Source organism: Poeciliopsis prolifica, unplaced genomic scaffold (assembly GCF_027474105.1).
Source record: "Poeciliopsis prolifica strain line A6 unplaced genomic scaffold, Auburn_PproV2 SCAFFOLD063, whole genome shotgun sequence".
NCBI classification, from domain to species: Eukaryota; Metazoa; Chordata; class Actinopteri; order Cyprinodontiformes; family Poeciliidae; genus Poeciliopsis; species Poeciliopsis prolifica.
This window is the reverse complement of record NW_026562438.1, coordinates 202,154-213,218: the sequence shown is the minus strand read 5'-3', so window position 1 is coordinate 213,218 and position 11,065 is coordinate 202,154. Positions and strand designations below refer to the sequence as shown.

Sequence of the window (11,065 nt, the reverse complement as noted above, 5' to 3'; positions counted from 1 at the left end):
TGCAGTTTCAGTCTGAGGCTCGTGGACCGCCTCGCTCGCCCTCTTGCTGCTGCAGCGTAATCCTCCCCAGCTGGGTCACTGTGTTGGTTCCTTGGGTTGTCCTCACCGTCCATGTTGTCCACAGGTACAACCAGCATTAGACACATCAGTGTGGTGTCTTCTTATCTCACTGCTCTGAAGAATCTCCACAGGAGACCGAACCGACAGGGGTCACCAAGGTCAGCTTCGTGACCCCTACTGAACAGACCAAATGTCCAACAGGAAACCAAACATTGGTCCCTGAATGGAAAGGTTTCCTCAGTCATCAGTTCAAAGACTTAAAAACACATAAAACATGTTGAGTCCTGTCGCTTCACTAAAACTAAACCATTACCTGAAGAGGATATGAGGCCCAGGAACCTCTCCGACCCGTTTCTTCTGGAATTGGGTCGGATGTCGTCTTTAGAATCCAACAAATCAGCTTTGTGGTCGATCTGCTCGTAAAACTATAGGCCATCATTTCCAGTTCAACTCTGACAATAATGTCAAACACAGGACTAGCAGAGGCTAGTGTTAGCTCATGCTAAAAGACAAATCATGTTCATGCCAAACAACAATACAAAGCACACAAGACTGCAGATTTGTGACAAACCATGAGGACGGAGCCTTCCTTCAGTCCAGGTATTGTGGTAAATCCTGTCTGTTCGGTTGGTAGTTTAGAGGAATCCTTCCTAAGCTGATTGGTGCAAACTACAACTTTCTTTGGCAACATCACATTGACCTTGATGGCAAAAATACAATGAAGCTTTGTAGCTCTGTGAACCTTTTCCAGCAGCCATTGTACAGCGGTAGCTTGGAATGAAGTGGGCGGAGCTCCATTTGGGTTGCCAGGTGAGCGACTGGGTTTGGCTTGGGGTTGCTAGCTATGAAATTATGACGCATCAATTTAAAGGTTTTTGAAACAGTTTCAAAAACGACATATGAAACACTTTTCCCAAAAAACTGCTGGGTGTTTTGTTTTATTTTTGCCCTTATATTGTCTCTGGGAACAGGAGATGACCAAATGGAAAGATGGAAACATGCTAAATGTGAACTTTGCATAGTAGGAGACGTTCAATAAAATCAAGAATATAATGGACATCCCTGACCGTCTCTTCATGACTGCTTGGTCTTGGAAAAACAACATCTAACCCTGGCAGTGCAACACAGACGGTTTCAATAAGTGAGAGTTCATAAACAATGAGAATGAAGAGACAAAACGACCAGCAGATTATTAAGGTGGTGATGACTTGTATATAGAAATTCATGGCACATTTTGAAACTTTAGAGAACAGTTAGTTGGACCTCAGTCGAGCGTTATGCTCACAAATGAATTTGTTCTGAAACTCATTCATTGCTTTCTTCCAGCTCTCTGAGGGATTTTTTCCTGGAACCACCAGAGCTTTTGGTTGCGGAATGGTGAAGTTCTCCTTCATCCAGAACCTTTAAAACAGAAACATGAACCTCAGAACATAAAATAAAATCACACAGCAGCTCACTAACATCAGACTGATAACTGGCAGCATCTACATGTTTTGTCTCTATACCAGCAGCAAGGCTTGTGGCATCAGCCAGAGGGTTCAGGTCCCACAGAGAGAGACTGAGGACTGAAGGTCTCCATGCCTGAACTCAATCACCTTCAGCACCACTGACCCAAAGGCACAAGAAACCCAGATGCAGTTTGCTCTTAGCTATATTAGGATGAAGAACGGTTTTGTTTTTCTGAACTTCTTGAGTCTGATCAGACGTCTGAAGCTCATGCTGAAAAGAACACCCTGCCCACTGTGAAGCACGGCAGGGACCCAATGATGCTCTGGGGCCGCTTCCCTTCCTCTGGAAACTTGCAGAGTGTGGAGGTCAAGATGGAGTCAATCAGGATATCCTGGAGAAACTGTCCTGCTGTCTGAGGACGGATGAAGCTTGAGGAAACCCAGTAAGCTTTGACATCATTGGACGTCCAAACAGAACAATGAACCCAAACATATCTCACAGTCCACCAAGGTTTGGTTTAGAAGAAGTCCTGGAGAAGTCAATTTATTTAACTCTTCTACAAGTGTGTCAATATATTATATTTCTACTTCAACATGTATATTTTTAGAGAATAGTTCTTACCCAAGAGTGTCTACATTTCCAGTAATCCAGGTCCAGGTGTGTTAACTTCTTGTAATCCCATCCAGTATCCATGGTATTCATCATGGTAATACTTGATGTTTACTGACAAATTCCTGTGAACAGATTTTTTTTGATTTACTTCAAGTCATCAATTTTACAGAAACTTCCAGATTGGCTCTAAGCTGCTCCATGTGGCGTTAGATTTTACCTGCTCCTGCAGATCATCAATAACAACCAAATCTGCTCCTCTTTCCTTACAGATCGTTCGACTTTGTTCCCAGGTCTTCCAAGGAGCTGGTTTGTCGTAAAACATGTAGCATTTTTTTTGAAGAAAATCCATTCAGCTGTGCAGGGCTTACATACTGGATCCATTAGACAAGAGGAAATATCAGAAAGAAGTGAAACATTAGTAAAATAACTCCAAAAAGAACAAAACATAAATGTATAAAAGATATCCCAGTGTCTATATTTAATGTTTCACTCGTCAAAATTGATCAAAGATTTCAAAGAGTGCAGATCAATAATGGAAAGTGATTAAGTTAAGCTACCATTCTGGTTAGAAGTGGTACCACAGGGCTCTGTGCTCGGTTCTCTCAAAAACAACAGTATTCTCTGAAATCAAGACTTTATTCTAAACTTGTTGCTACTGAATCAGTTTTTCTCCAGCCCAGCAAAGGCCCTGGCTCACCTTACTGTCAGACCAGCACTGAACCTGTGACTATTAGGTTAGGTATGTTTTGAACAGCTATTTATAACTGAAGATAATAACATTTAAAAAAATAACACAATGACTAATCCAGAGTTTCAAAGGTAATGTGTAAATCTAATCACTTTTGTTGAGGCAGTTGTCTTTAACTGAAAAGGTGTCAAACGTCTGGATGAATTCCAGAGTCTCCTTCATCTCGTCTCTCTCTTGGCTCAGCTTGTCTTTCTCCTGAATGAGCCTTTCAATCTCTTGGGTTGATTGATTTCTTGCGTGGCTCAGCTCATCTTTCTCTTTGTATAACTGGTTCAGCTCATCTCTCTTTTGGCTCAGCTCCTCCGTCTGTCGGCTCAGCTCCTCCATCTCTTGTCTCAGCAGCGCTCTGTCTCCGTTCACTAGCTTCAGCGTAGATCTCATGCGGCTCAGCTCCTCCTTCTTTCGAAATAGCTCCTCTCCCGCTTTGCTCACTCGGCTCATCTCCTGGTTCTTTATTGTTCTTCTTTGCTCAGTTAATTTCTTTTTTTCTGTTGTAAGATAATCGATATGTTCCTGATGCATGTTAACCTTTACACTCACTATAAAAACACACAAATTAGTCAGAAAGTCAGTGAATCTATGTCTATCAGAGGAACATCAACATTTTAAATTTTTCTCTCAGATCTTTTCAGAATATATAGAAAGGTAAACTGATTTAATATTTTATTAACTCGCTTATTTTTGGGGGCTGCACGGTGGTGGAACTGTTGCCTTGCAGCAATAAGGTTCAGGGTTTGAATCCTTGGAGTCTATATGCATAAAGTTTACCAATGGACACTCTTGCCCATGTACCAGTAGAAATACGACACCAACCTGCCCAACAACCCTGCACTGACAGCCAAGTTTAGACAGTGGATGTTTCATTTCGTAATACTATGTATTGTACAATTTTACATTTATTATTCCAATTTTATTGCTTGTATGTCTGAAATCTTCACTTTAATTGGGCTGATTTTCACCAAGGTCCTTAAACTCCTCCACTTCAGGCAGAGACTACCGCCACCTCAGAGGGCAAAGGTCAGACTCATGGCCTCAGACTTAGAGGAGTTTACTGGAACCATGGGCTGAAGAAACCAGCAGAGACACATCGTCATTGAAAAAGATGAGATCCTGAGGTTCACCAACCAGACAGCGTCCTCTCCACAACTTTAGATCTTCCATATTAAACTTTAACACCTTTATGGGTTTCAAGCTGAGCAGCATTAAGTTAAGTTGATTCTTGGTGACACTGCAGTGTCCCTGACTTTTAATCAATGTTCATAACTCTGCCTGCTGGTAGACTCTTGTATCTGATGCTTTAAACCTCTAAAAACATGTTATAAAAGAAGATAATTAAAATATATTGGGTTGAAATTAAACTCACTGTAGACAGCTGTTCCAGCTACCAGGATACAAAAAATCCCCAAACCCGCCAAATACAGACGAGACTGAAGGGGTGATGGCGCTTCTTCTTCTTTTTGTTGTTGTTGTTCTTCTTCACCTGAAAGAAACAATAAACTTGATAAGGTATAGAAGTTATAATTCATCAGAAGGCCTGGATACTGGTAGAGGGGTATGAGTTATTTTCTTAGTCCCAGTTTAACAGGACAGGAAAATATGGAAAATCAGCTGTGACTGGTTTAGGTAAACACAGAGCAGACCGGACGGCCGATCTGCCTCTGAGCTGCACAACAGCGGAGAGAAGACGACTCCCTCTGGATTGTACTGAACAGTGTCTAGACCATTTATATTGGTAATAAGGAGCATCAATGGAGTATCTATTTAGGACACCCACCACTTGGGTAATACCATGGATCTTGCCATGTATCAGTAAGAGAGAGCAAGAAATAACTATGGATCCAACGCACTGTGTTTGTCTTGTTTGACATCTTTCTAAGGTTCAAGATTAAGATCTGAATGTTTGAACATGGGTTGCACAGTGGAGTGGTTGGTAGCACTTTTGCCTTGCAGCAAGAGCTGCAAACAGCTGTTGGAGACCAACCATGTAGACCAAAGAAGGTCTACTGTTCACTTGGTGGATGGTTTGGCGATTACTAATCTTTAAAAAGCCTGACCCTGATTCTGATTCTGGACGATACTAAAGTTTTTGTTGTCTGAAATATTGCTAAATATAGCAAGAATGTCGCTGAGCCTGCAACAGTGAGGTCAATATTGTTAACTGCAAATGTGCAAAGATGACCTGGTGGGCGATCGGTCAATCAAACCTGTCACTGTAGAGCAGAAGAGGACAGTGGCTGATTTTTAAATCGTTTCTGAGGTACATAACATCAGTGGAGAAGAAGATTGGCTTCACATGTAAGTATCGGCCAATCATCAATCTTCCAAAATTAAAGAAATAACTTCCAATACTTTGGCTGGCCAATAAATTGGTGCAGCCCTAGAAACAACATTAATATTAGTCCACACTCCAAATCATATTTACTTTCCTTTATTACGCCGCTGCATTGTAGCTACTCCCCTTTTTTTGTTTTTATCATGTGAAGGACTTTGAATTGTCTCGTTGCTAAAATGTGCTGTACAAATAACCCTGCCTTGCAAAGACATTTCTCCAATGATACAAGGAGATTAAGCCTCAAGGCCATGTGATGTAAAAAAACCCACACAGGAAATAATGATGTAATACGTACATTTGGGCAGTATTGTTACTTTTTAATACTCATAGAATATACAATGGAGTCACTTACTTTCATGAGAATATTTGCGATTGTGACTAGTGACTGAAGGATAGGAGTCATCGTCCTCGCTGCTGTCCATCCTTTAAAGGCAAAATCATAAAGATTCAGATTTTAGAAAATGTCCAACATGTGCTTGAATGATGTCAGCTGTAGCTCATTGGGAAGCAGGCGCGTTCCTCTTCCGCTTTTTAAAAGACGTCAGGGTTTGATGCAGCATCAGAACATTTCCAGGCTTATGGGACTAATGTTGCAACAAGATCTAGAGAAACCCATCCATGTGTTTATCTTTAGTTGTGTTGATTACTGCAGCTGTGTCTTCACAGGTCTGACTAAAAAAATCTAATCATCCAGACCGATGCAGCTGGGTCACTCTGCCCTGACGGTAGAGCATGAAACAGATAACCTGTGAAAGAAATTGATCTCCTCTACCTTCTCTGAGTGCTAACTACGGACAAAAAATCAGAACCAGGAGCCGTGTGTTAGCACTGTCAATCACAACCTTGCGTGGCGTTACTCAACCCTCTCCCCCACTGGCTTTCTGCTAAGCTGCAGTTAGTAGAGAATTTTGTGAATGCTCAGTATAGTTAGCATGGCCACCAATGACAGTGAAAAAATGTTAAAGTGTTTCTTCACTTTTAGCACACTGAGCAGCGAGTACATGAGGTTTATTGACAACCCTAGGACCCCCCCTCCTGGCTCTGATGGGTTGCTTTTGTCAGGAACAGCCATTTTTTTCAGACAGCAATTGCAGCTCAGGGAGATTTCACAGATTATCTGTCTCATGACAAACTGTCACAACATGGAGAGTTTTAACAAATATTTACAAAAGATATTATTTTAAATAAGCTACAAACTGCAGCTTCCAGTCAATCCACAAATCTTATGTATCAAAAACAGTCTAAAAATCAGACTGTCCTAAGAACCCACCTGTTTAGAGTTGTCTTTGATAATAACTTGAACATTGACAAAATGTAATGTTTATTGCTTGTTGTATTTTTTTAATGAATATGTTAAAAATATTTTTTTTTATAAAAGTTTCATACTGCAACTTTAAAAGAACTCAGTGTTTCAGCTGTTTTACAGTTTTATGGAAGTTTGGTCCAAGATTAGAGAAGCATTAAAAGTCAATGCTCCTTCCCCGTGTTTGGTTCTGGTTCTGAGGATGCTGAGCAAACCAGAACCAGACCTGAGAAGGTTGATACAACACAGCATGTTCGCCCAGGGCACAGAAAAGGCTGGGACCTATTGGTTACGCTCTGCAGACGACTGATTTGGGTATAAAGTATCTGATATGCAGCCAAAACTGCAATCAGTTTCTTCAGTAATGGCGGTTACATTCATTCAGCTTCTTTTGTTTTTACACAGACTGAAATGTTAATAAATACAATGAAACAATTAGTATACACAAATTTGGTTTACACTAATAATAGAAATACATTTTCTACATAAAACTATCAAGTCGTTTGGACTAAAACACCCTCTAAACGTGACTCCCCAACTTCTAAAAAGGTGCTAACGGTTGCTAGCTTTCACACTAACGGTAGTAAACAGTCACTACACATATGGTGACGTCATAGCACTCAGAGTGACAGCGGTTGGAGTTCAGGCTGGCGGCAGTTTCCAGCTGTTTTAACCGCCAGGTTTTCTGTCACTCAGGCTGAATCTGGAGTCACGAGACAGCAGCCTGCAATTAGTGTTTACAAACACTAGATGGCGCTCCAGCAAAGAAAATGAGACCATGCAGTTGCAAAAAGAACAAACTAGTCAAAGGGTTAAACCTCAGGTGTGATTAAAGCTTTTAGCAATTATGCAATAAAGTTTTCAAATGGACAAGAGGATGATTTAATCTCTATTGAATCATCCTCTTGGAGAATAACTTGATAATAAGCCTATTTAATAAACATGCTTATTTAGTAATGAAGCCTATTTAAAACTTAATTTATCATTAAGATTTAAGTAGAGCTTACTGACATAAGTTATATGCTTCTGAGTAAAATGCGGATTGGTGCTCTATTTGTTTTGAAGTTGCAGTCTTGCTTTTCAAACATCCTTCTTTTTATTACTGAGACCAGACCAGCTGAAAAACTGTAAGAAAAAATGTAAAAAATACTTTTACATGGATTCAACTCAAATGTTGGCGAAACAAATGAATATTGTCGGATGATGTCGCAGTTGTCCTGTATTTTGGAGATGTTGAGTTGGCGATCCTTTGCTAGCGGCAGTTAGCAGTTAGGCTCCCGCCAGCAAACTGACACTTCAAATACACACAAGTATCTCAACATACAATCGATTTAAGTAAAAAAAAAAAAATTGTCGTGAACTAACAAACACTTCTAACAGTGGTACATATAACTTGTGAGTTTGACCCACCTGTGAAAACAGAAATCAGCTTCTCTGGTCCAATGTAGCCGAGGACCGCTGTACTGACCAACGGATCACTCCGCCTCCACACAGCGTTCTGACAGCGGACCGCAGCGCACTCTCGGCGGACGTGCACATCGCTTAGAGCGGTCTTTTCAAGCCGTTCTTCGGCCTTTATTGTGACGTGTTCAACCCTTCAGAGTCAGACAAATTATGTTTCAAATCTGACCTAAACTGATTAAGACGTTTAATTATCTTTTAATCAATTCAACTGTATAATGAGAATGAAATATTTAATGCCAATGTAGTGGTGTAGAAATGTACATATTTCTACACAAATAGTTTCCAGGTGACAAGGTTCAGCTGAGTAAAGTGGGCGTGGTCTGTAAGAAGCCGTTGCGTCCAGGTGGACGCGTGTCTTCCTCGTGTCCCACTGCGTGTCGTGGGATCTGGCCGTGAATGGCAACAAATCGCCAAGTGTGGCGCATGCTGCTCTGATTTCCTGTGCAGGTTTTCTCTCTGCCTGCACAACAGCTGAGTTTCAGTGAGATGGTGGTGAAAGGCCGCTGCGCTGCTCTCCTCCTCCTCCTCCTCCTCATTGTGTTTGTGCGGCTCTGCAGGTAAGAATTAACGCTCATTCTAAGCTCTAGTTTGTTGCAGCTTTGTTTGAAACGCTGATTATCTTTCATAGGTCTCCCCCATATTCGGACCTTTGCTGCTCTTTTGTCTCCCGGATTTCTGCATGTTCATCAGATTCGGACTGTGGTGACGTCACACGCCCCGATTAAAGCGGTGTTTGGGGCGCAACCAGTCCGCCTCCTGCTGCGCGGCCAGCGGGCCACACCTGATTTTGATATTTAACCTGTATTTTCTATGTTTTTATTTGTTCCAGCCCTTTTGATTCTTCATATAACTGTTTATTTATTTGGGCTGACATTGTTTTTCTTGTATTAGGTTTCTGGTTGTTTGTTTTTCTGTTTGCAGCGCTGAGGCCGTGATGACGTGTCTTCCTCTTTGTGATTCCTGACTTTGGGTTTTCTCACTGCGTCTGATGCTTTCAGGGTTTTGTTTGCTGTGTTTGGTGGGGGCCCTCCCTATAGAGGCCCCTTCTGCCTGTAACCTCAGCCACTGTCGTTTCTTCTGTTTTCCTTAGTGTTTTTTTTTATAAGAACTGGTTTTTAAAAAATAACATTTTTAAAAGAATTTAATAAATAGTCTTTTATAAATTTGAGACTGTCTCAGATGTCTCTGTGTGGAATCGAACCTGTGTGCCTGAAAGAGATGGAAACATTCCCAGGGTGTTGAGCAACTCAACATTTGGGTCCAGAAAGTGAAATTGCATATTATTTCTGAGTATCGCCACACGATTATTTTAAATTTGAATATTTTTCTTTTGCCAATCTTGCTTTTCTAAACGGAATTATGGAAAAAAACACATTAGTTTCTGACCGACCTGACTGCTCCAGGATGAACTAAGCCTGACTGCTGGCCTTGTCTGAAGCAGGTCAGCTGCACAAGATAAAGTCCTGTTGTGAAAACCAAATTGAGGATTAATTCAGCCAGGATATGCATAAAATCCCAGCTTAATCCACGATCCTCGCTTTGGGAAACTGCCCTTAGACCTGCAAGATAAAAAATTCATTTTGAGGTTTTGCAACAATGAGTTAATTTAAAAATGAGCTGCAACTGTTTGAATGAAATCACTGAACTTTGTTTATATTTTAATGTGTTTCATAATATATCTTTTATTGAATCCTTTTAATAAAACTGCATCTTAAATGCATAAAGAACCGCTCATCTCCAACATGTCTGTCTCCAGGAGTCGTCAGGCGGGAGTCGGGTTCGGCCTGGACATGCCGCCAGTCCATCAGAGAGCAAAGGTCAGGACAAATAACCCACTCACACCTCAGGTGAATTTAGGACTAGAAGCTGGATGACCCAGAGCGAAACCTCACTGCAAGGCTACATCACTACCAACTGTGCCACTCTGCAGGATGCATGCATGTCTGACATTAAACCATAAAGACGATTGTTGTGGAAATGACAAATTTCCAAGCTCCGTTAAGAGAAAATCACTCAGTCAGGTTTATGTAATGCCATGTGCAAGAGATGAGAGCCTCAAGATGAGAAACTCATCAAAATGTCAGATTAAAGGTCAGACTCAGAGTTTGTTCTGTCAGGCAGAGTCCACACATGGGTTTATACCAAAGATAAGGAATCCTGAACAATGGAGAGGCAGTCTGGATCCTGAGCAGCTGCAGAAAAACATCTGGCTGTGGCTGCAACACAGACAGGTTCATCAGGTCAGAGTTCATAAACACTAAGGATGAAGAGACAAAATGACCAGCAGATTGTCAGCCATGGTGTTACACTTTACATGTAGAAATTCATAACAGAGTTGAGTATTCCTTTCACTGACTCGAACTTTAAGAGAAAAGTTTGTTAGTTGGACCTTATTGGCTTCATGCTCACAGATGATCTGCTCCTTAGAGAACCTCTATTTATGTCCAGCTCTCTGTGAGATCTTTTCCATAGATCAAAAGTTCTTCTGGTCCTGGAATAAAGATCCTCCTTCATCCCAAACCTTTAAAACAGAAACATAAATCTCAGAACAAAAAATAAATTCATACAGCAGCTCACTAAAAACAAATTAAGAATTGTCAGCATGTGACTATATGAATAGAAACAGATTTGAAAAGAAGCCAGACTCGTGTTAAGAGTTGCATCAGCTTGCAACATTTGATATTTAAGATTTAAATGTCTCTGCTTTCACAGTTGGATATAAAACTGTTCAATCTCAACAGCTGAGTAGATTTTTGGAAAAACTGAATTTTTAAAATATATTTTCATTGCAGAGTTGACAGTATGTTTGTGAGGGCACTTAATTCACAAAGACACTCCGATTAGAGAGTCTGAGAGCATCACAGCAGGAGTTCCTCCTCATACTGCATCTCTTCAGTGCCAGGAGGAAATTGCCTGCATCAAGGCCTGCTGGCCGGTCGACCTGGGCACTTGAATATCACTGCCCATTGTTTGCAGTCTTCAGGTAGAGGCCGATCCGACCACACTATGAACCCAATCGTATCTCACAGTCCAGAAGAAGTTCTGTGAGTTGTCATTAATTAATGTTTATTTAATTATGCATATCTTTCTATAATTA

The 11,065-nt window shown here is 41.0% G+C and overlaps 1 pseudogene; it reads right to left on the bottom strand.

The window, feature by feature from the left end:
* Window positions 1-1,313: 1,313 nt before the first annotated feature.
* LOC129380034 (CD209 antigen-like) lies at window positions 1,314-8,025 on the bottom strand (annotated as a pseudogene).
* Between the last annotated feature and the right edge of the window lie 3,040 nt (window positions 8,026-11,065).